Raw genomic sequence first — 22,364 nt, forward strand, 5'->3', positions numbered from 1 at the left:
ACCAGTTGTTTAATAAATCCTTCCCATTCAGAAGAATTTATATTTATTTATTTATTTATTTATTTATTTATTTATTTATTTATTTATGTAGTGTGTGCATGCACGTGGGAGAGGGGCAGAAGGAGAGAGAGAAAGAGAAGGAGAAACTCTTAAGCAAGCTCCATGTTTGGGGCACCTGGGTGGCTCAGTCAGTTGAGTGTCCAACTTTTCATTTTGGCTCAGGTCATGATCTCATGGTTCATGAGTTCTAGCCTCATGTTGGGCTCTGTGTTGACAGTGCAGAACCACTTTGGGATTCTCTCTCTCTCCCTATCTCTCTCTGCCCCTCCCCTGTGCTCGCTCTCTCTCTCTCTCTCTCTCTCTCCCAAAAATAAATAAATAAACACTGGGAAAAAAAAAAAAAAAGCAGGCTCCATGCTCAGTGCAGAGCCTGACTCAGGGCTTGATCTCTGACCCTGGGATCATGACCTAGGCCAAAACCAAGAGTCAGATGCTCAAACAACTGAGCCACCGAGGTGTCCCCCCCCAAAAAGAATTTAATTAGTTCTCATGGCCAACAGCAAAACTAGTCTCAACAGCATAAAGCTACAGTCCCAAACCTGGCAGATTATCCTAAATTTTACTTTTTCTTTAAATAAAGATTTCTAAGATGTACTTCTGATGTGTTGATTCAGGAGGGCTGGGATTGTCTATTTTTTAAAACCATTTTAGCCATTTCTGATGATTGGTTTTCTTTGAAAATCACTGTCTTAAGAAGATAAGAAGATAAAAAGATACCATTTTCTTTCTCACTTATTTTTAAAATAATGGATATGTGTTTGGCCTATAAGTGGTACGGAAAAGACTAAAATAAGGGAGTTATCAGTCCTAGGGGAAAAAGTTTAGATGAAGAGAGAGAGTGTGGTTTCAAAGTATCCACACCTAGAAAAGGGTGATCCACGTCTGCAATCATGAAATGCCCTGGGAGAAAAGAACCATTTCTGAATATCTAAACTTGAACTCGATTTAGAATGACTACAATTAGCAACCTTCTTTAGCACCACCAGTGTAGACAACAGGAACTTAGAAATATTTCTTCAATGAACAAATGATGAACACTGCAAGGTTTTATGAAATATAAGTTAGATAAGTTACACAACCATGTGCAAGATAGGATCTGCATCAAGGCCTCTAGAAAGGTTTGGATTTCAAGAAAGAATAACGAGGAAAAGAAACAGGAGAAGAGGAGGGAGAGGAAGAGGAAGAGAAAAAAGAGGAGGAAGAAGAAGAAAAAGAAGAAGAATTTTTCCAAGACAAGAATTTTAGTGGAAACCTAATGGGCTATTTCATGAATCTGTCCATTCTCTTTGACTCCATTGTTACTATCCTAATGTAAGTTAATATCACTACATTGCAGCTTCATGACTGGCTCTCCCCACTTCTACTAATGAACCCCTTAAATTATTCTTGACATAGCAGCCAGAGTAATCATTTTAAATGTCTTTAGAATAGAGCCAGTGACTCAAATAAGAAATGGTTAAGTTCAAAAAAAGAAAGAAAGAAAGAAATGGCAAGTTCCAAAGTCAGGTCTCCACGAGATACACCACCAGGGTTTAGAAATGGCAGCAACAGCGTGTGTCTTTGTTCTGACTGCTGTAACAAAGCACCACAGACTGGTCATTGGCTTATAAACACAGAAATTTATTTCTCACTGTTCTGGAGGCTAGAAGTCTGATAGAGTGTCAGCATGTTCAGGCCAGCGCTCTCTTCTGCATCCTCACACAGTGGACAGGGGTTAAAGGATCTCTCTGGAGTGTGTTTTAAAAGGCACTAATCCCTCGAGGTGCCACCCTCATGACTTAAACACATCCAAAAGGCCCCACCTACTAAGACCATTACCTTTGGAAGTTAGGATTTCATCATATGAATTTGGGAGGGACACAAACATTCAGACCACGGCAGCATCCTTAACCACACATCCTTAACCAAGGTCTTCCAGGGGTGTGACCTTGGCAGTAATTTCACATCTTTTGATTCCCTTGGTTCCTGCCTGCTTTAGCCTTTCCATAGGTGGTGTGAGGTACTTGAAAACCTTCCAATAAATTCTTCTGCTTAAATTGGCTAGAATTAGGGCCTGTAATTCTCAACCAAAAACCTTTCCTGCCTCCTCCCCGTCCCATCCCCTTTTAATAACCTGTCACTCACTGAGTTTATTTTAGCTTTCCAAAAATGTGTATAATTAAAAAGCAAAAGTTCTAAATACCATTTACATCACCGAACATGCCAATACACCACACACTCCTGCCACAGGGTTGTCTTAGAATATAATCTCAGCTTATTATGCTCATCCCCAAAATACCTGCGCCTGGGTGGCTTGGTCAGTTAAGCGTCCAACTCTTGGTTTCAGCTCGGGTCATGATCTGTTTATGGATTTGAGCCCTATAGCAGGCTGCACGCTGAGAGAGCAGAGGCCTGCTTGGGATTCTCTCCCCCACTCTCTGCCCCTCCTCTGCTTGCACACACTCTCTCTCTCTCTCTCTCAAAATAAAACAACAACAACAACAACAAAAACAACAACAAAAATACCTGTATAGTTAGTTCCACCATCTCACTCTGATCTCTGGTCCAATCACCTCATTAGAGAAGCCTTCCCTGACTATTCTAAATAAAAGAACGACCCTTCCTTATACTACATTATTTTTCTCCAAAGTTAAAGTATGATTTGTCACCATCTGACAAATCATAAATTTACTTACTTACTTATTGTCTATCTTCAGATATAATATAAAGTTCACAAGGGGAGGGCCTTTGTTTTGTCATTTTCCTATCTCCAGTACCTACAACAAAGCCTGGCACATAGTAGCTGTGTAGCTGCTCAACAAACTCTGTGGAAGAAATGATTAAGTAAATTTTAGCTTTTTTTCATTATCAAAATTTATTTCAAAAACTAGACTTATCATGATGAGCACTGAGTAACGCACAGAATTGTCAAATCACTATGTTGTATACCTCAAACTAATATAACATTGTAGGTCAACTATACTTCAATAATAAAAACTTGGAAAAGTAAAACATAAGTGGATACATAAACGTATATTAATTACTTTCTCTCTCTCTCACATACACACACACACGCACATACACACACACACGCACACGCACACACACACACACACTGTGATAGACATAGATATGTGCCACCTAGCTCTCCCTTTAAAGAAGGACTTGGTGTCCCATTCGCTAGGAGTGCAGTCAGCCCTGCAGGGCTCACCTCTGCAGAGCTGCCTTTCCCATGATCATGTTCCTTTTAAGGAAGCCCACATTCAGTGACTGATGGAGGTGAGGGTACAAGGGTGCAGCCATTTCAGCCCAGTGCAAGACCACTTTAAAAGGCCATGTTAGCTGTCGGCTCCCTGTAGGGTCGGCTAAGACTGTTGTTGAGGACGGCATCATAACTCAACTTCTCCCCCTGCGAAATCCTGCCTCTTCCCCAACCCTCCCACAGCGATGGACAGAAGGGCATTTCTTAACATCCTGTACACTAAACTCTATCTCAACTTCTGCTTCCAGGAGACCCTGACCTGTGACACACTTATTATTATAACGAAAAACCAAGCAAACCAAAAAACTACATCCCGATAAAGTAGAAAATTAATATCCTTATAACAGATAGTCCTACAATACTGTATTCTCTCCTTCTACAAAAATGGTTACATAATAGAAGAGTCTTCTGTTTTTAACTACACATAAGGCCAACCAGTAAAAACTACTCTGTGCATCCAGGTGCGGCCATGTAACTAAGTTCTGGCCAATGAGATTTGAGCTGAAGTGATGTGTATAACTTCCAGAACTTGCCCTTAGAGGAATTAATGTACTCTCTTCCCTCTGACCTTTCCCCTTTTTTTGAAAGGGAATATGGACATAATACTGAGTATCTCAGATTATGCAGATACGGGTAACCAAACAAAAGAAGCCTGGAACCCTGAGGAGCCCCTGTACCAGCGCTGGACTGCTCCAACTAGATCATCACGTGAGAAAAAACCAACCCTCTATCTTGTTAAACCCCTATAACCTGGGTGACAGCTACAATTGCTTTCTGTGCTCTCTCTTTCTCTCCCAATCCTATGCTCGCTCTCTCTCTCACTCGCCACAGCCAGCAAATGCAGGTCTTCATGGGAAAGCTATTCTCCGGCTGCCCGCACTTCTGGTCATTTGTACACCCCTCCCCATGGGCAGCAGTCCTTACGCAATGACTGATGGGGATGGGAGTATAAAGGCTCTACTTTCTTACCTCGTTCTTGATTGTGACAGCTATTAGGAATAAACTCTAGAACTCCCCTGAAGGACTGTGCCAACAATGTCCTTGCTGAGATTTTGCTTGATTCTTGCTGCATCCTTGCTTGGCCTCCTGCCCCCTTTCTCTCTTCTCACACCCACTTCCTCACCCCTACCAAGTTTCCCTGAAACTCTTCCTAGTAAGTCACTTCCCCATGAAATCTCATCCCATGTTCTATTTCCGGGGACCCAAAACTGACATAGTACTCACTGGATATATCCAATGAGCACCATCCCATTCCCTAGGGTTCCTCACAGTTATTATACCTGTACACCCTGCCAAGCCTGTCCTGTGCAAAATCAAATAGACAGTGACTCTCTTAAATCAAAATGGAATTATAGGGTATACCACGCACCTCACCTTTTTCACCTAAAACAATTCATGGACCATATTCCACAGTGGTAGAATATATATATACACCTCATTATTTTTCAGGATATATGGTTGCCTATTATTTAAAGTCTAAATAAATATCAAAAAACATTTGGAGGACACTGGCTGGTTCAGAGGAGTATGTGACTCTTGATCTTGGGGTCATGAGTCTGAGCATGTTGGGTGTGGAGATTAAACAAACAAACTTAAAAAACTTTTAGAGAAGTAAATAAGGAATTTACAAAAAGAGAAATTTCTTTGCCTCATACTTGTGGTTCTGCTCATCAATGAGAAAAAAAGACTATATGTACACACTGACTTCTAGGAACACCAAAAAGAAGACAGGATTTACTAAAAATAGCTAAATTAGGGGCGCCTGGGTGGCTCAGTTAGTTAAGCGTCCAACTTTGGCTCAGGTCATGAACTCACAGTTTGTGAGTTCGAGTCCCCCATCAGGCTCTATCCTGACAGCTCAGAGCCTGGAGCCTGCTTTGGATTCTGTGTCTCTCTCTCTGCCCCTCCCCAGCTCGCGCTCTGTCTCTCTCCCTCAATAAATAAATAAATGCATATATTAAAAAAAAATAATGAAAATAAAAAAACTTAAATAAAAATAGCTAAATTACATCTTCTTGATTCTGTATGGTTAAACTCCTGAAAGAGATTAAAGGCCTGAAAAAGACTAATAAATTTTATATGTATATATAGCTTTGAATATATTAACACTAAAATATAAATAATTTAAGATACATATAAAATTCATGTAAAAAGTCAGAATGTTCTTTACAGTCTTGTGATCTAAGGAGGCCGGGAACATAAAGAAGAATTATATAATGTGTATGTGTATCGTTACACATATATACGCTTTTTGAAGTTTGGTATTTCCAAGAGATACCTTTTTGTTACTGGAAAAATATATTCTGGATATTGAAGAAGGGTATGTTGCTTGAATTATACCTATAGTTCAAGGAAGAAGAGTTTACAGATATTTCATGAAACTCCAAGAATTATAACAGTCAACAAGCAACAGAAAACTTCAATATTTTAATACCAACATTATATAAGATTATAAACATATTTAGAGCATAACTGAAAATATAACAGTAAGGGCGCCTGGGTGGCTCAGTCAGTTAAGCATCCTACTCTTGATTTTGGCTCAGGTCATGATCTCACAGGTCATAAAATTGAGCCCCACGTCAGGCTCTGCATAGACAGCACAGAGCTTGGTCAGGATTCTCTATCTCTCCCACCCTCCCCTGCTTGAGTGCCTGCCTCTCTCTCTCTCTCTCTTATTTCTTTATTTATTCTAACTTATTTATAAGTTACTATAAATAAATAAACTTAAAAAATAAGAAAATATAACAGTAAAAATTATCTTGGATACTAAATCTGGATTACAAGTATAAAAGAGATTTAAGAAAGCAATGTAACATTTATTTTCCATAAAATGACTACACGGGTGCATAAAATCAAACAGAAGCCTTTAAAAGACAAAGTTATGAATGACAAGATTGCTTTATACTCCTTTGTAACTGTTCAGTGTTAACATATCAAAAACTCTGGTGGGCTGGTAATCTGTAACATTACAATTTAAGATGAGGCATGGCAGTGAAATGAAGTCGCATTGCTGGTAAAGAAGCAGAGGAGGGTCAGATGTGAGAGACAACTTCCATGGTGGTGTTTTTCCTATTTGTGCACTGCAAACGGAAATCCCCAATCTAGTTATTAAACTTTCAGTCTGTCGGAGGTAATAGCTATTATGCCGAAAGCAATTACAAGGCTAGCACTGAAGATCTGAGGGTTTTGTTGTTGTTTTAGCAGAAGTAAGATAATTCCTGGGTTTGTGTCTATGTGCTCTTATCCCTTAATCAGCAAGTACATCCACAAAATCAGAACCCTCACTCCTTTTTCCGTTTCTACCAGATTGGCAAAATCAGATTAAAAAACCAACAATAAGCTTACCCTAGATAAGCGTGCCCCATGTTGTCTTTGATACAAACACTTTTAGACAATTTCTGAAAACAGATTAACGTGTAGGGGATTTTCTTGAGATGCAGGGAAGTGCCTGCAGTTTCATGGAGGTTCTTTCTAATACTGCTAGCTACATTCTGAACATCCTTTAAGAATATATATATATATAAATCTGGGAGAAAATATATATGCAGATACTCCCCCAAATTAAACTAACCATGATGTAATTCTTAGAGAATTAGAAAAAGAATCATTGTTTTTCTCTGAGCAAATACACACCTTTTATTTGAATAAAGAATCATCACTGTTAACCCTGGACCTGAAAATTAAAAGTTTTGGTGTAGTAATGAATATGAGAAAATTACATGCATGTCAGTAGAGGTGTTAAATGCATTTAATGATCTAATAAATGACTGTATTTTTTGTTTATGATTGTTCTGCCCCATTAGAACAATGGTTTAAAACTGATCTCTGTCGACCTCTGTGAAGCTCTATGAACCATCAGTAAAGTCCTTGCCTGCTTTGGGAGAGTGGCAAATCCTAAGCACTAGACCACCAGGGAGCGTCCTGACTGCTTTGTGGTGATTGCTAAATATTCTAATATGAGATAGGGAAGGGAGTTTAAAATATTCGTAACATAAAATTCACCATGTTAACCATTTTTTTAATGTTTTATTTATTTCTGAGAGAAAGACACACACACACACAGCGTGAGAAGGGGAGGGCCAGAGAAAGAGGGAGACACAGAATCTGAAGCAGGCTCCAGGCTCTGAGCTAGCTGAGAGCACAGAGCCCGATGTGGGCCTCGAACCCACGAACCGTGAGACTGACCTGAGCCGAAGTCAGATGCTTAACCGACTGAGCCACCCAGTCACCCTCACGTTAACCATTTTTAAGTATACAGTTCAGGGGTGTTAAGTATATCCACACTGTTGTGCAATCATCACCTCTGCCCATGTCCAGGACTCTTCATCTTCCCAAACTGTAACTTTACACCCACTGAACAACTATTCCCCCTCCTTGAGACTCTGGAAATCACCATTCTGCTTGCTGTCTCTGTGAATTTGACTACTCCAAGTACCTCATACAAGTGGAAGCATACAATATTTGTCCTTTGGTGTCTGGCTTATTTCACTTAGCATAATGTCTTCAAAGTTCATCCTTGTATCATCAGCCAGAATTTCACTCCTTTTATGGTTGAATAATATTGTTTTATATATATACATAAAGCACACTTTGTTTATCCATGCACCCATGGACGGACATTTGGACTGTTTCCACCCTTTGGTTACTGTGAACAGAGCTGCCGTGAACACTGGTACACATACGCGAATGTGTTCAAGTCCCTGCTTTCAATTCTTTTGGGTATATACCCAGAAGTAGAACTGGTGGGTCATGTAGTAATTCTAAGTTTAAGTCTTTGGGGAAACACCACACTCTAATATTAGATTTTAAAGCACAAATATCAGTATATTCTACAGATCTATGAGAAGGATCTCATCTTTTGTGTTGATGGTTATTCACACTGACTACATGAACCTTAAAACTGCAACCTGTGGGGCACCTGGGTGGCTCAGTTAATCATCTGACTCTTGGTTTTGGCTCAGGTCATGATCTTACGCTTCGCGAGTTTGAGCCCCATGTACGGAACCTGCTTGGGATTCTCTGTCTCCCTCTCTCTCAGCACCTCCTCCTCTCGCACATCTGTATGTGCCTTCTCTCTCTCTCTCTCTCTCTCTCTCTCTCTCTCTCTCTCAAAATAAATAAATAAACTTAAAAAATAAAGGGGCGCCTGGGTGGCTTAGTCAGTTAAGCGTCCGACTTTCGCTTAGGTCATGATCTCGCAGTTCGTGGGTTCGAGCCGCGCGTCGGGCTCTGTGCTGACTGCCAGCTCAGAGCCTGAAGCCTGTTTCAGAGTCTGTGACTCCCTCTCTCTCTGNAAAAAAAAAAAAAAACTTAAAAAATAAATAAAATTTCAACTGGTAACACATGTCCGAAATGGCCAGGGATTGCACAGCTGGAAAAGAGAAAATAGTAATAATAGCAACTATCATTTGTGGATCGTTTACTAAATGCCAGATTCTGAGCTAAGAGCTTTACACACAAGGATGAAAATACCAGCCAGCCAAGAAATCAAAAGTATAATCTTTTCCTAGATGTATTTTCTCAGAGTGTTAACAGGCATTATGAAAGGAAGAGAAACAAGTTAGTAGGTTAAATAGTTTAGATTTTCTAAGGATTTTTCAGACTTCAAAACATATGTACTGTGGCTTTCAAAGAGGGGATATATGAAGCCATTATCTAGATTGCTTGGCTTTTGTTGAAGATCATGTTCCAGGAATGTTCTGATCTAGGGCAGGTTCTCAACTGCAGCACTACTGGTATTTGGGACTAGGTCATTCTTTGATGTGGGAAGCTGCTCTGTACGTGTTAGGTCATTCAGCAGCATCCCTGTCCCCTACACAGATGCTGGTAGCGCATCCCACAACTTAGGACAAAAACTTCTTCAGACACTCCCAAATGCATCCTGGGAGGAAAAAAATCATCCTCAGTTGAGGACTGCTGGGGTCTGTTATTATCTCAGGAAGTTCACTGTCCATTTTCCCACATAAATAGAAGCCATGAGACATAAATTTCCTCGTTGTCCCCTCCTGCCTCAAACTTGCTGGCCTTCCTCCTTTCCTTCTCTAAAACAACGGATGCTCCTCTCAGCCTCTACCTGTGACTGGATTCCATTCCCACTTGCCTCATACACAACCTGCCCATCAATGATCTTCTGGCTAATATGTTTAATTTCTCCCTCACACTCCACAAACATGCTCATTTTTTTCTTTCCTAAACAAAACTAGCAAACTCTAACCCCTTCTCCACCTCCTTAGGTTTATCTCTGTCCTCTACACAACTAAATTTTCATAAGAGTCCTTCATGGCCTCCATGTTCCTCACCTCATACTTCCGTCTCTGCCCAATAAAATCTGGGTCTGTAGCCATTTCTCTATTCTCTTAAAGATCAAGATCTCCTATCCTCCCAGTTCAATGGTTTCCTCAGGGCACTACCTGCTATCACCTCATATTTAAAACTTCTTGGTTTGAATAAACCTCTTGTGTTTGTTTTTGTTGTTGTTTGCTTTGTACGTTTTTTGTTGCTGTTTTAATAAACTTCTGAAGAAAATATGTGAGCTGGTGAGCAGCCTGTGTCTTGAATTCCATGACATCGCTCACCCAATTGTCCTCTCACCTCACTGATACTGTTCTCTATTTCCCAGAGTCTTCTGAAACCCCTACATGTAAGCAGTCCTTGGGTGTGACTTTTGATACTCTTCTAAATGATTTCCATCACACCAGGTACCCCCAGGGATTCTCTGTTATCTCTGACTCCATTATAACCTGAGCTCCAAAGTAAGATCTTTTAATAGCAAGATGGTAGAATTTGGGGGTGGGGGGAGAAACAGAACCACAGTTTATGTTTATTACAACAAACAATAGTAAGTACCACCACCAAAAAATGCCTTCTACATGTCAGGCACTGAAGAAAGCACTTTACAAATATTAACTAATTTAACTTACTCAACAACCCTGTGAAGCCAACCTTACTGTTCCAACATTATAAATGAGGTTACACTCTCAGAGGAATTAAATAATTCTCTCATATAGTTAATAAATCGTAAAAAGAAGACTGGAACTAGCTTTTACTTCAAAGCCAATTTCTTTTCTTTTTTTTCAAAGCCAATTTTCTTAATCAAATGCTATTGTTCCATCTTATTTCTCCTAAAAATTCAATTCTCTCAGGTGTTCCTGAAAGTCATAAACTTATAGGATCATTTAAGGTCAACACTACAAGCTGTACACTCTTGGCCTTCTGTATTAAAGAAGATATTATTTTTCTAAGAATTCTAGGGCTAAGAGAAAGTCAACATTATATAGTTCATTTCCAAGCCTGTAGGCAGAATTGTATCTAAACCATCCAGACAGATGGGTATCTTCTATTTTTAATGACATCTAGGAAAGGAGATTCTCGCCTACTAAATTTAGATTGTGAGCCAAAGGCAGGAAGCATATCTAATTTTATGCTCCATATAGCTACACCTTCACGTACAGCTGGTAAAATGCATCCCAACAGGATTATTACCACAAGTAGAAATGGGCACTTAGAAAATACAATTAAAAAAAAAAAAAAGCCAGTCACTAAAGAGGGATTCAACTGGACTCTTCAAGTAGACAAGAGAACAAAATCATTCTATAGTCCAAAGTACAAAAGAGCTGACATTGTTTTTTCCCTAGTATTTTAAAACCCATCTGGCAGAAGTAACTGGAAAAGCGACAGAGGAGTTTCTAGGATGAGGTACACATACGACATGGCTATAACCACTTTCAAAGAGTTAATTCCAAATCTTAATGGAGAAGAGTTCTGAATGCATCTGAAGTTATTAGCATTCTGAGGTTTACAGCTCTACTCTCCATTACTTCCTCTAGGCTCTAGGCTTTAGAATCCAAACACATCACCACCCGCCCCAAAGATTTCAGTCTAATTCTGCCTGTCAGATCACCTTTGCCAGCTCTTAACACGTTAAATGAAAAATAAATCAAAAAATTCACAAATGCTCCAAAATAGTTTCCAGCAGTATACTTTACAGAAATTCTTTGCACTACTTGTTACAAAAGTAATCTAAAATTGCTTTAAGATGATTATCTCGAAGAAGTCACTGGCTAGAGCTGACACAAATGTTTAACTGGCCCTCAATCAAATACTTCCCAAATGAGCCAGTTGAACGTGCATCCTTACAAAGTTAGGAGGGCTTTAGCACTACCTCAAATAACATAACCCCTGGCTCAAATCATGCTGTAAAATTACATCTTTTTTTAATGATTAAAGGAAATTGCAGAGTGGATAATCACATGAGTAGAACTTATGACCTCCATTATCACATTAAAATCCATCACAGGCTAGCAATAAATGAAATGTTGATAAAGCGAGGAAAATGTCTGTATAAAATTACCGTAATAGTGTTGGTACAATTCCAAAAACTCAGGTCATGGCTCAACTATTTTTTAAAACAAATACTCATCAAAAATAGCAAATGACAAGTTTAGGATAAAAATACTGACCTAAGCCGATCAGACAAAACCGCTAAATACCTTTTTGAAAGTAATTCATGTTGCTTCCCAAAAGAGAGCATCTATTTCTATCTAAGCGATAATGCGGAAACACATTTGTGGCCCAAATAGTTCTTTCTTCTGCCTGCTTAATGAATGATTTGACAGTGAGCTGGAATTTAAGGAACAGTTTTGGTTTTGTCACATTTTCATTTTACAATCATTATGTTAACCCATGTAAGGAAAAACATGTTATAAGAACAAAATACACATTTCAAATTTATATCACAATGTCCTATCCCCCCAAAATCTAGCCTAAACAACAAAAATGTTACCTTACGTTTGGCCGTACAGTAGCTACTGTATACATGCGAAGTTTGATTAGGTGTCTGCTGGAGATTTATGCAATTTTTTCTCAACTGCTTCTCAGTCATCACCCAATCTGGGGGTGGTTAATTGCTTTATGATTCCAATTCATATTTTATCACAAGACAGTCTCTTATTAGTCATTAAAGTAAGTCATTCATAACATTTAGGGTTTTTTTTAGTCACAGCTTAACTGAGATATACTTCACATGCCATGGAAAGTATAACCTCTTTAAAGTATATAACTCAGGGATTTTTAGCATATTCCCAAAAATTCTACATCAATCACCACTATCTAGATTCCAGAACATTTTCATCACCCCAAAAAGAAATCTCATATCCATTAGCAGTCACTCCCCATTTTCCCCTATGCTGGCAACCATTAATCTGTGTTGTCTCCATGGATTTGTCTATTCAGGATATTTCATATAAATGGAATCATACAACAATATGTGGACTTTTGTGACTGGCCCCTTTTACTTAACATAATGTTTTGAGGATTTATCAATGGTGTAGCATGTATCAGTACTTCATTTCTTTTACAACTGCATAATATTTCATTGTATAGATATACCAAATCATACCCATTCATCAGGCAATAAACAACAGGGTTGTTTCTACTTTTTGGCTATTATGAATAACACTGCCTTGAAAATCTGTGTGCAAATTTTTGCATGAACTTACATTTTCTTTTTCTTGAGTACATACCTAGAAGTGGAATTGCTGGGTCACATGGTAAGTCTTTGCTCTTAACTTTTTAAGGAACTGACAAACCATCTGCCAGAGCAAGTGCCTTCATTTTACAGTCCCACTCGCAATGTGATAAGGATTCCAATTTCTTCACATCCTCACCAACACTTGTACTTGTCTTTCGTTTTTACTATAGCCATCCGAGGTGGTGTGAAGCAGCATCTCATTGTTTTGATCTGCATTTCCCTAATAACTAATGACATTGAGCATCTTTTTACATGCCAATGGCCATTTATGTATCTTCCTTGGAGAAATGTCTATTTAAATCCTTTGCTCATTTATAATTTTTTAAATGTTTATTTATTTTTGAGAGGGGAGGGGGTAGATAGAGAGGGAGACACAGAATCGGAAACAGGCTCCAGGCTCTGAGCTGTCAGCACAGAGCCTGACAAGGGGCTCAAACTCACAGACCACAAGATCATGACCTGAGCCCAAGTCAGATGCTCAACCTACTGAGCCACTGAGGCACCCCTCCTTTCATCATTTATAAATCGGGTTGCATTTTTATAGTTGAGTTGTAGGAATCTTTTTTTTTTATATATTTTGGATTGAAGTCCCTTACCAGATACGGGGTTTGCACACCAGTTCTCCCATTCTGTAGGATGTCTTTTCAGTTTCTTAAGGTGTCCTTTGAAGCAATAAGTTTTTCATTTTGATACAGTTCAATTTTGCCATTTGTGTTTTTGGTGTCATGTCTAAGAAATCACTGCCTAATCCAAGGTCACAAAGACTTACTTCTATGTTTTCTTCTAAGAGTTTTAGTTTTAGCTCTTGTATTTAGGTGTGTGATCCATTTTAAGTTAATTTTCATGTATGATGTGAGGTGAAGGGTCCGACTTCATTCTTTTGCATGTGGATATCCAGTTATCCCAGAACCATTTGTTGAAAAGACTATTATTTCACCATTGGCTTCTTTCAGTGCCCCTACTGAAAGTCAATTGACCACAGATGTATGGGGTTTTTATTTCTGGACTTTCAATTCTATTCCACTGGTCTATTTGTCTACCATTTTGTCAGGACCACACTGCCTTGATTACTGTAGTTTTGTAATAAGTTCTGAACACTTAGGCTTTTAAGGAAAAAATCAAGAATATTTTTAAACTTTGAAGCACCAATTAACAGGAATACTCCAACATTTAAGAGACTGTGATTCCAAAACTTCATTTTCCAGCCTACTGTTCAAAAACCTAGAGTTTTTTCTTTCCCTAGTGTTTATACATGCCCCATATTCTTATTTACATTATTATCATACATCTAGCTTTAAGTGTTCAAAAATGTCCCATCCTATGAGCATCAATTTTATTCCTAATGATATGCTCTATCATATAAAATAATCAATTACCTGTCCCAAGCAAAATCTATTATTTTACCCTGGACACCTCTTTACCATCACATTCTATTTTTGAACACACTGGACTGATTGCTCTCAGATCTGCTATATACCGGGTCATCCTGAAACTTCACTTTTACTCTTCTCCTACATTGGAGCTGCTGTTTCCTGAAGCCCATTATCATCATCTTTTCATGGAATACCTCCTTATTAAGCCAAAGAGCACCCTTCCCTAGTCTTAAGAAAGGACACATGAAAGATAAAATTTCCAAATCCCTTATGATCAGAACATAATACTCTATGATACCACTAACGATTGATAATTTGGCCTGGTATCAAATTCAGGTTGAAAATAATTTTTTCATCAGAATTTTTCAAGCACTACTCCATTGTCTTTTAGCCTCTAGAGTTGCAACTGAGAAATCTGATTACATTCTTGTTCCCTATTCCTTAAAAATGGTTGTGTGTGTGTGTGTGTGTGTGTGTGTGTGCCTGCAAGTTTTCAATACCTTTATTTTAGCTTTTGTAAAGGATGTTTGTCAGTTTCAACGTGCTGGACCTTCATTCTTTTTTCATCCACTGTGCTAGCCACTAGAGGGTTTTCATTCTGGAAACATCAATTCCAGACAATTTTCTTATTTTCTGTTTTATAAAATTTTCCTTCTTGTCTCTCCTTATGCAGCTGCTATTAGTCTGTCATCGAACCTCCTCAATTAATTTTGTAAGCCTCTCATCTTTTCTTTTTTTAAACAACTGATAATCTATTAAAAATGTTGATTTAAGCAACTGCAATGGTGAGTTCAACCTCAACTAGGAGCTCAATACTGATGGAAGTAATCTGCTTCACAATCTCAGTAATCTGTTGAACAATCTCAGAAGGACTGCAAATCAATGAGTCCTTTGTGCATCCTCATCTGAAAAGGATCCTGGGTCTTAGAACCTTCACCACAAGGAGTTTTTCTTGTAGTGATTCTCAATCTTGGTAAACATCTGAACTGATCCTTTCACATCCTTTTCCTTTGCGCCTCTGATCAAGTCAGCACACATCTTCTTCAAAGGTTTTATGCTGTGGCTGATTAGAGTGATTCTAATTCTGTACATCGCCACCTCGTGGTTCCACGGGTATCTTTCGAGTGTGTTTAAAAGCCATGGCCATGGCACAGCTTCCTCACCTTCTTATTCCTCCAGGACAGTGAAGAGCAGTGAGGCAAGGGCAGGAGTGGGCCCGATGAAGCACCGCTGTAGCTGAGACCGTGTCTTTCTCAAAGAGCATCTTTTCTCCCTTATTTCCCATCACTGTCTTTCCTTCTAGTTCTGGGGAGATTTCAACTTCACCTGGTTTCAGCCATTTTAAAAAATGGGTTTTTTTAATTTGAGCTGCTATACTTACATATATCCAAAAACTCCTTTTTATTCTTGAATTCTTCCTTCTTCAAAAAATCCAGTTCTTACTTTATAAATCCGTATCTCTATGACATTATTAGTTAGGAAAATTTTATTTTGGTTTGGTGGGATTCTTTTTTTTTTTATTTCATTTTACAATTTTACTCTGAGCCCTGCCTTACCTCTGTTTCCACCAGATCCTTTCTGCAATATGTTTATTTTGGTTTCTGTTGTTCATGTGCAAGGCTTTTTCCTGTCTCATGATCCTTAGTAGCTGTCTGTTCCTATTTAAGAATGAGGCCCTGAAAGATTTGACTGGCAGCCCTGGTATACAGACAGGGTTTTCTCTATTTTTTTTTTTAAACACAGTTGAATCTTTGTGGGTTTTTTTTTATCTTTTATTTTTTTTAAAGATTTCATTTTATTTATTTATTTGTGCTTTAGAGAGAGAGAGTGGGAATGGGGAAGAGGGTCTAGGGGGAGAGAGAGAGAGAAAGAGAGAGAGTCTTAAGCAAGGTCCATGCTGAGTGTGGAGCTCGATGTGAGGATTGATCCCACAAACCTGGGATCACAACCCGAGCTGAAATCAAGTCAGCTATTCACCCAGAAGCCCTCATAGGGTTTTCAATTAGACAGCTTTTCCCTAAAGGAAAGAGCTCTTTCGTTAGAGACCCTCAAATGTCAGTATGAGAACATATTTTCTTTGAGTCTTCTTCAGTTTCTCTGAAAAAGCTCCCTTCGGTCTCCTAAATGAGCCACAGAGGGTCTGGTGGCCAATGGTCAGGAGCCAGAGTATATTTGGGAGATGAGGGAAGAGGCTGTAGGCTCACTGTACAGAACACAGATAATCCCCATTTTCTGTCCCATGAGGCACTCCATCCTGAAATGTCTCCAATTTAAAGAGACCCCTGCCCCGGTTCACATTTGATTTCTGAATAATTGAGGGGTGGAGGGCAGGTAGTTGTCTGGCTGCAAAGTATAAGGCAGAGGGCCTGGAGATGCAACATTTCGGTAAAGAGACTTTGAACCAATGACCCATTTTCAGTTCAATATCTCACTCCCACCTATGAAGCACCTGGTGCCTCTGAAGAAATTTGCACAGTGAATCGGTGTGCTTCCTGTAGGAATCATTCTTCAGATCCTAAAGATAATACCTAGAAAGTAGTAACATCTCTGTCCTACTGTGCCAATTACTTTTCCCTTTATCAAGTTCTATCAAAAATTTTTTTTAATGTTTTATTTATTTCTGAGACAGAGACAGTGTGAGCAGGGGAGGGTCAGAGAGAGAGGGAGACACAGCAGCTGAAGCAGGCTCCTGATTCTGAGCTAGCTGTCAGCACAGAGCCCGACGCGGGGCTTGAACCCATGAACTGTGAGATCATGCATGACCTGAGTCGAAGTCAGACGCTTAACTGACTGAGCCACCAGGTGCCCCTCAAAAAAAATTTTTTTAAGACTTGAGCATTTAAGTTTATTCATTTATTTTGAGAGACAGACAGGCAGACAGAGAACACAAGCAGGGGAGGGAAAGAGAAAGAAAATCCCAAGCAGGCTTCATAATGACAGCACAGAGCCCACTGCAGGGCTCGAACCAATGAACTGTGAGATCATAACCTGAGCTGAAACCAAGAGTTGGACACTCAACCAACAGCCATCTAGACGCCCCTCTATCATCACAATTTTTATTAAATCTCTCATCGGCTACTCTGTTCTCAATCACTCTCCTTTTTATAGTCTTAACCTTTTCTGCTTTTTTAATTTCAAAAGAGAAATGTAAATGCATATGGAAGTACATCATTTTTAAGCAAAAGTTAATCTAAATTTATAATAACACTGGGAGGAAGATCTTATGAAGTGCCTTTTAAAAATAAGAAAATTAAGTCTCAAATGATTAAAATGCTGAAAGTCAAAAAAGTAGTAAGTGACAGAAATAGAATTTAAATCTATGTCTATTAAAAGAAGAGTGGAACATTAGATTGGAGACCAATACAAAATTATGTAAAATATAAAAATAGGTAGGAAATATAATGTTCAACATACAGAGGAGTATATTCCATGTACATTTCTTCTCATTCTTGAAATAAATCAAGGAATTAAGAATGGACTCCATGAACCACAAACTCAAAGATAAAAGACAAAAGCATAAGATTAAAAGGAAAATAGCTGATCCAAGAAAAGAAAATTAGTTTAAAAAAATGTATTTCATATCAGAACTTAAAATAGTGCCAGAAATAGGAAATGCAGAAGCAAAAGGAGAAGGAGAGGACAAGGAAGAGAGAGGGATGAAAAGGTAAGAAAAGGAAAGGGAGGAAGGAGACCTCGCTGCAGTCATGCCCTCCCCGCCTCGCCCCTGAATGCTGCGAATGCAGCAGGAGCTCAGAGAGAACCGCGTCAGTAAGGGATGCATGGACCATTCCGGTCTGACGTAGAGACACTATCCCAAGATCCAGCGCCTTCAGCCTGGTGCTGATGACATGGGACTTTTGGGTTGTCTCCGGGGAACAGGAACGCATAAAGGATTTTATAAGCCTAAGAAAGGGAAGGAAATATTTATGACTAAAAGAGTGGGTTGCAAAATACTGAATTAGTGCTCTACACTTTGGGAAATGCTACTTTAAACCATCCAATTTACTTTAAGAACCCAAAGCCTGTTACATACTGATTAAAAATGCCTAACATCAAGAGCTAACATTTATCAAATACCCACGAGGCCAGATTCTAAGAGCTTCACATGTTATAATAGTAATAATAATAGCTAACATTTGCAGAGTGCTTACCATGTTAAGCACCATTCTAAGCACTTCACAAGCATTCATATAATCCTCAAAACAAAGTACATGAGGTACATAGTATTATTATTCCCATTTTACAGTTGAAGAAACCAAGATACATGCAAGTGAAGTAACTTGCTCAACAGTCCAGAGCTAGTGAGGGGCAAAGCCGAGCTCTTAACCACGATCTGACACTTGCATCTGCTGGACAGGCTATAACGTAGCTGCAGCCTGAGCTCAAAATAAAACTTCTCTGTAAAAAGAAATTCTTCTCACATTAAATGGAAAAAAATTTTTTTTTTGCTCCTTCAAAAAGTTCTTTAAGGGGCGCCTGGGTGGCTCAGTCAGTTAAGCATCCGACTTTGGCTCAGGTCATGATCTCACAGTTCGTGGGTTCGAGCCCTGCATCAGGCTCTGTGCTGACAGCTACCTCAGAGCCTAGAACTTGTTTCAGATTCTGTATCTCCCTCTCTCTCTCTGACCCTCCCCTGCTCACGCTGTCTCTCTCTCTTTCAGAAATAAATAAAACATTTTTTAAATAGTTATTTAATGCTGTTAAAGATGCATACTTTTTTAAAATAATTAATATCAACATTCTACAGTCCAGAAGTGAACCAGACTGACTCTAAGTCTTGCCCGAGAGAAGATTTTAACATAGATCCGTTACAACCACTGCTTATAACCAAAATTGCAAGACCATCTCTATTCCTTTTAGTGTTTTACAAGATTAGTTTAAAACCTATCTGTGAACTTCAAGGGGCACTCAAAATGGAAGAGAGTGAGTCATCAAGGTAGAAGCAGCCGAGAAAGCTTATGACTTCTTAATAACCTTCTCTCAATTCTAAGAACCTAAACCTATTCTTATTTTTTTTTTAAGTGTCAACATTGTTTTTGTTTCCTAAATATAAATGGTTTTCAAAGGCGCTTGACAGTTTTCACTGTTACTGGCAGTGAACTAAAAGCTGATACTCCAACGTTTAGAAGCCACGAGGTAGTAAGAAAACCAACGCCATCACCATACATTTGAAATTTCCAGTAACTCACTAAACCAACAGTAATTAAGGAAAGGCTCTACTTTCCCAAGTGCTACAAGCATTCCTACTCCCTTCATGACACTTGGCAAATTAAGTTACTCTCATCTCAGCTGCACCTGCCTTGTTTCTCTTCCCCACAAAATAAAGACATCCAAATAGATGTTCCTTAAAAGTCCTTTAGGCTCAAAACTTCTATGATTCTGTATAGTATATATCTGAATGTAGAGAGATGGGAAATGTTTATTTTAGAAACAAAAAGAACCACAGCTAAATGGTTTGGCACGATTACTTATTTTATATTTTCTATATTTCCATTTTGGACACAAGAAAAGAAATTGTTTTCTTATTTTATTTTATTCCCAAGAACTTAAAGCCTCTCTTCTAATACATTTCTAAGCCTAATCTCAGAGAATAAACAGTATGTAGGAAAAAGATACAAATACGTTAATATTTGTTCAATATAATCTTAGAAAAATTCTTAAATTGGGGTTAAACTTTTTAAACAGTTTAAATTACCTAACTGTAATTCTGACTGTCTTTTCAACATAAAAGCGTGATAAAAAATACAAGCATTGGAAGATTTATTTCCAGTGGCCTAGCCATCCAGTAAAATTTTTTAGCATTGTAAGCTTTATTTCCTGCCTGACATCCTCAGGGATCTAGTTTGACAGCTCCCCTGTACAATTTCTACTACAAGACTTTCCTGGTCTCTCTTGGCACATGTAAACTGCTGTTAGGTAATATTTCTTCTGGCAACAGACTACATACTTCATGGAAACAGACCTTCAATTGAACTCTTTCCACTCAAACTCACATTCTTCCCTAACACGTGAATCTTTTTTTATTTTTAACTTTTAGAGAGCACATAGGAGAGGGGCAGAGAGACAGAGAAAGAGAGAGAGAGAGAGAGAGAGAGAGAGAGAGAGAGAGAGAGAGAGAGAGAGAGAGAGAATCCCAAAAAGGCTCCACGTTCAGTGCAAAGCCCAATGCAGGGCTCAATCCCATGACCCGATCCCATGACCCTGGATCATAACCAGAGCTGAAATCAAGAGTCAGATTCTCAACCGACTGAGCCACCCAGGCACCCCTAACTTGTGAATCTTAAACTAAGTCTACTCTAACAAGATGGGCATATTTAAGGTATTGAAAGGTTAAATATTCACTAAATTTTCTATGGTAATAGAATCTTGGTTACAAATTCTTTTGAAGAGATATAAAAACTCATTTGTGAGGCACGTGGGTGGCTCAGTCGGTTAAGCATCTGACTTCGGCTAGGTCATGACCTCACAGTTCGTGGGTTCAAGCCCCACGTCAGGCTCTGTGCTGACAGCTAGCTCAGAGCCTGGATCCAGCTTCAGATTCTGTCTCTCCCTCTCTCTCTGACCCTTACCTGCTCATGCTGTCTCTCTCAGAAATAAATAAAAACATTTTAAAAAAATTTTTTAATTGTTTGTGGGGAGCCTGGGTGGTTCAGTCGGTTAAGCAACCAACTTCAGCTCAGGTCATGATCTCACGGTTCGTGGGTTCGAGCCCCACATCGGGCTCTGTGCTGACACCTAGCTCAGAGCCTGAAGCCTGCTTCAGATTCTGTATCTCTTTCTCTCTCTCTGACCCTCCCCTGCTCATGCTCTGTCTCTCTCTCTCAGAAATTAGAAAAAAAAATTTTTTTTTAATTTTTTACAAAATATTTAAAAAATCGTTTGTGTAAATCATATTCTGAATTAGTTGTTTTTCTTTCTTTCAATTGCCCTAAAATTATAATCAGATATCTAATCCACTAAGTTTTCAGAAATAAAGATTGAGTGAAATCTAGAAAAGTAAATTCAACAATATAAATTGTACTTCTAAAGTGTAAGAACTATTCCCATTTTTAAATTTAATACAACAATAACCCATTATCAAAGAAGTAAAATGTACCTTTTAGAGACTGAAAGAGCCCAAATGAAGTACTGAAACAACTATTTAAATAACAGTCTCTCCTTCTAAAATCTCAATACAAATCCCATGTATCCCTAATTTAACTTAAATATCTATTTGCAATTTAAAGATCTACTTGTCCCTAAGCTTCCAGTGATATTTTTATCACAGACAGAATCTGCCTGCTAGTTTATAATTTACTATAGAAGATAAAAGTATACAAATTTAAAAGTATATATTATGGGGGAAAGGGAGAGAAGCAAACCATGAGAGACTCTTGAATGCTGACAAAAACTGAGGACTGATGGATGTGGGGGGAGGGGGGATGGGCATGGAGGAGGACACTTGTGGGGATGAGCACTGAGTGTTATGTGGAAACTAATTTGACAATAAACTATTAAAAAAATAAATAAATAAAAGTATATATTATGCTGGCATGACAAAGCATGAAAAAGCACAGTGTTGGAAGATTTATTCATTATTAAATGTATGACCTTGAACAGATCATTTGTCTTTTTAGAAAATCAGCTGACCAAAACTCAAATGTAAACAAATGAAAAATCTGAATAGTTCTATATCCATTAAAGAAATAAGCTGTGATTAAATAGTTTCCCTAATGAAATCACCATGTGGATTCACCAGAGAATTTATCTAACCATTTATGGAAGAAAAAGCACCAGTATTAACAACACTTTTCTACAGAAGAGGGAATGTTTCCCAACCCATTTTATAAACCAGGATAGCCTTGATGTCAAAACCTAAAGAAGGGCAGTATATGAACATAAACAGATTCAAAAAAAAATTTTTTTTAAATGTTTTATTTATTTATAGGAGAGAGAGAGAGAGACAGCGTGAGCAGGGGAGGGTCAGAGAGAGAGGGAGTCACAGACTCTGACACAGGCTCCAGGCTCTGAGCTGGCAGTCAGCACAGAGCCCGACGCGGGGCTCGAACCCACGAACCACGAGATCATGACCTAAGCGAAAGTCAGACGCTTAACCGACTAAGCCACCCAGGCGCCCCTCAAAAATTTTTTTAAATATACAAATAAACTGAAATATAGCAAT

At 38.6% G+C, this 22,364-nt stretch overlaps 1 protein-coding gene and 1 pseudogene across 1 annotated transcript in view; both read right to left on the reverse strand.

The window, feature by feature from the left end:
- The window catches only part of SCAI (suppressor of cancer cell invasion), a 137,043-nt gene that overhangs the window by 88,217 nt on the left and 26,462 nt on the right, over positions 1-22,364 (reverse strand). The window lies entirely within an intron of this gene.
- LOC144235053 (small ribosomal subunit protein uS10 pseudogene) lies at positions 14,973-15,344 on the reverse strand (annotated as a pseudogene).

This window comes from Crocuta crocuta, unplaced genomic scaffold (genome assembly GCF_008692635.1).
Source record: "Crocuta crocuta isolate KB4526 unplaced genomic scaffold, BGI_CrCroc_1.0 scaffold35, whole genome shotgun sequence".
NCBI lineage: Eukaryota > Metazoa > Chordata > Mammalia > Carnivora > Hyaenidae > Crocuta > Crocuta crocuta.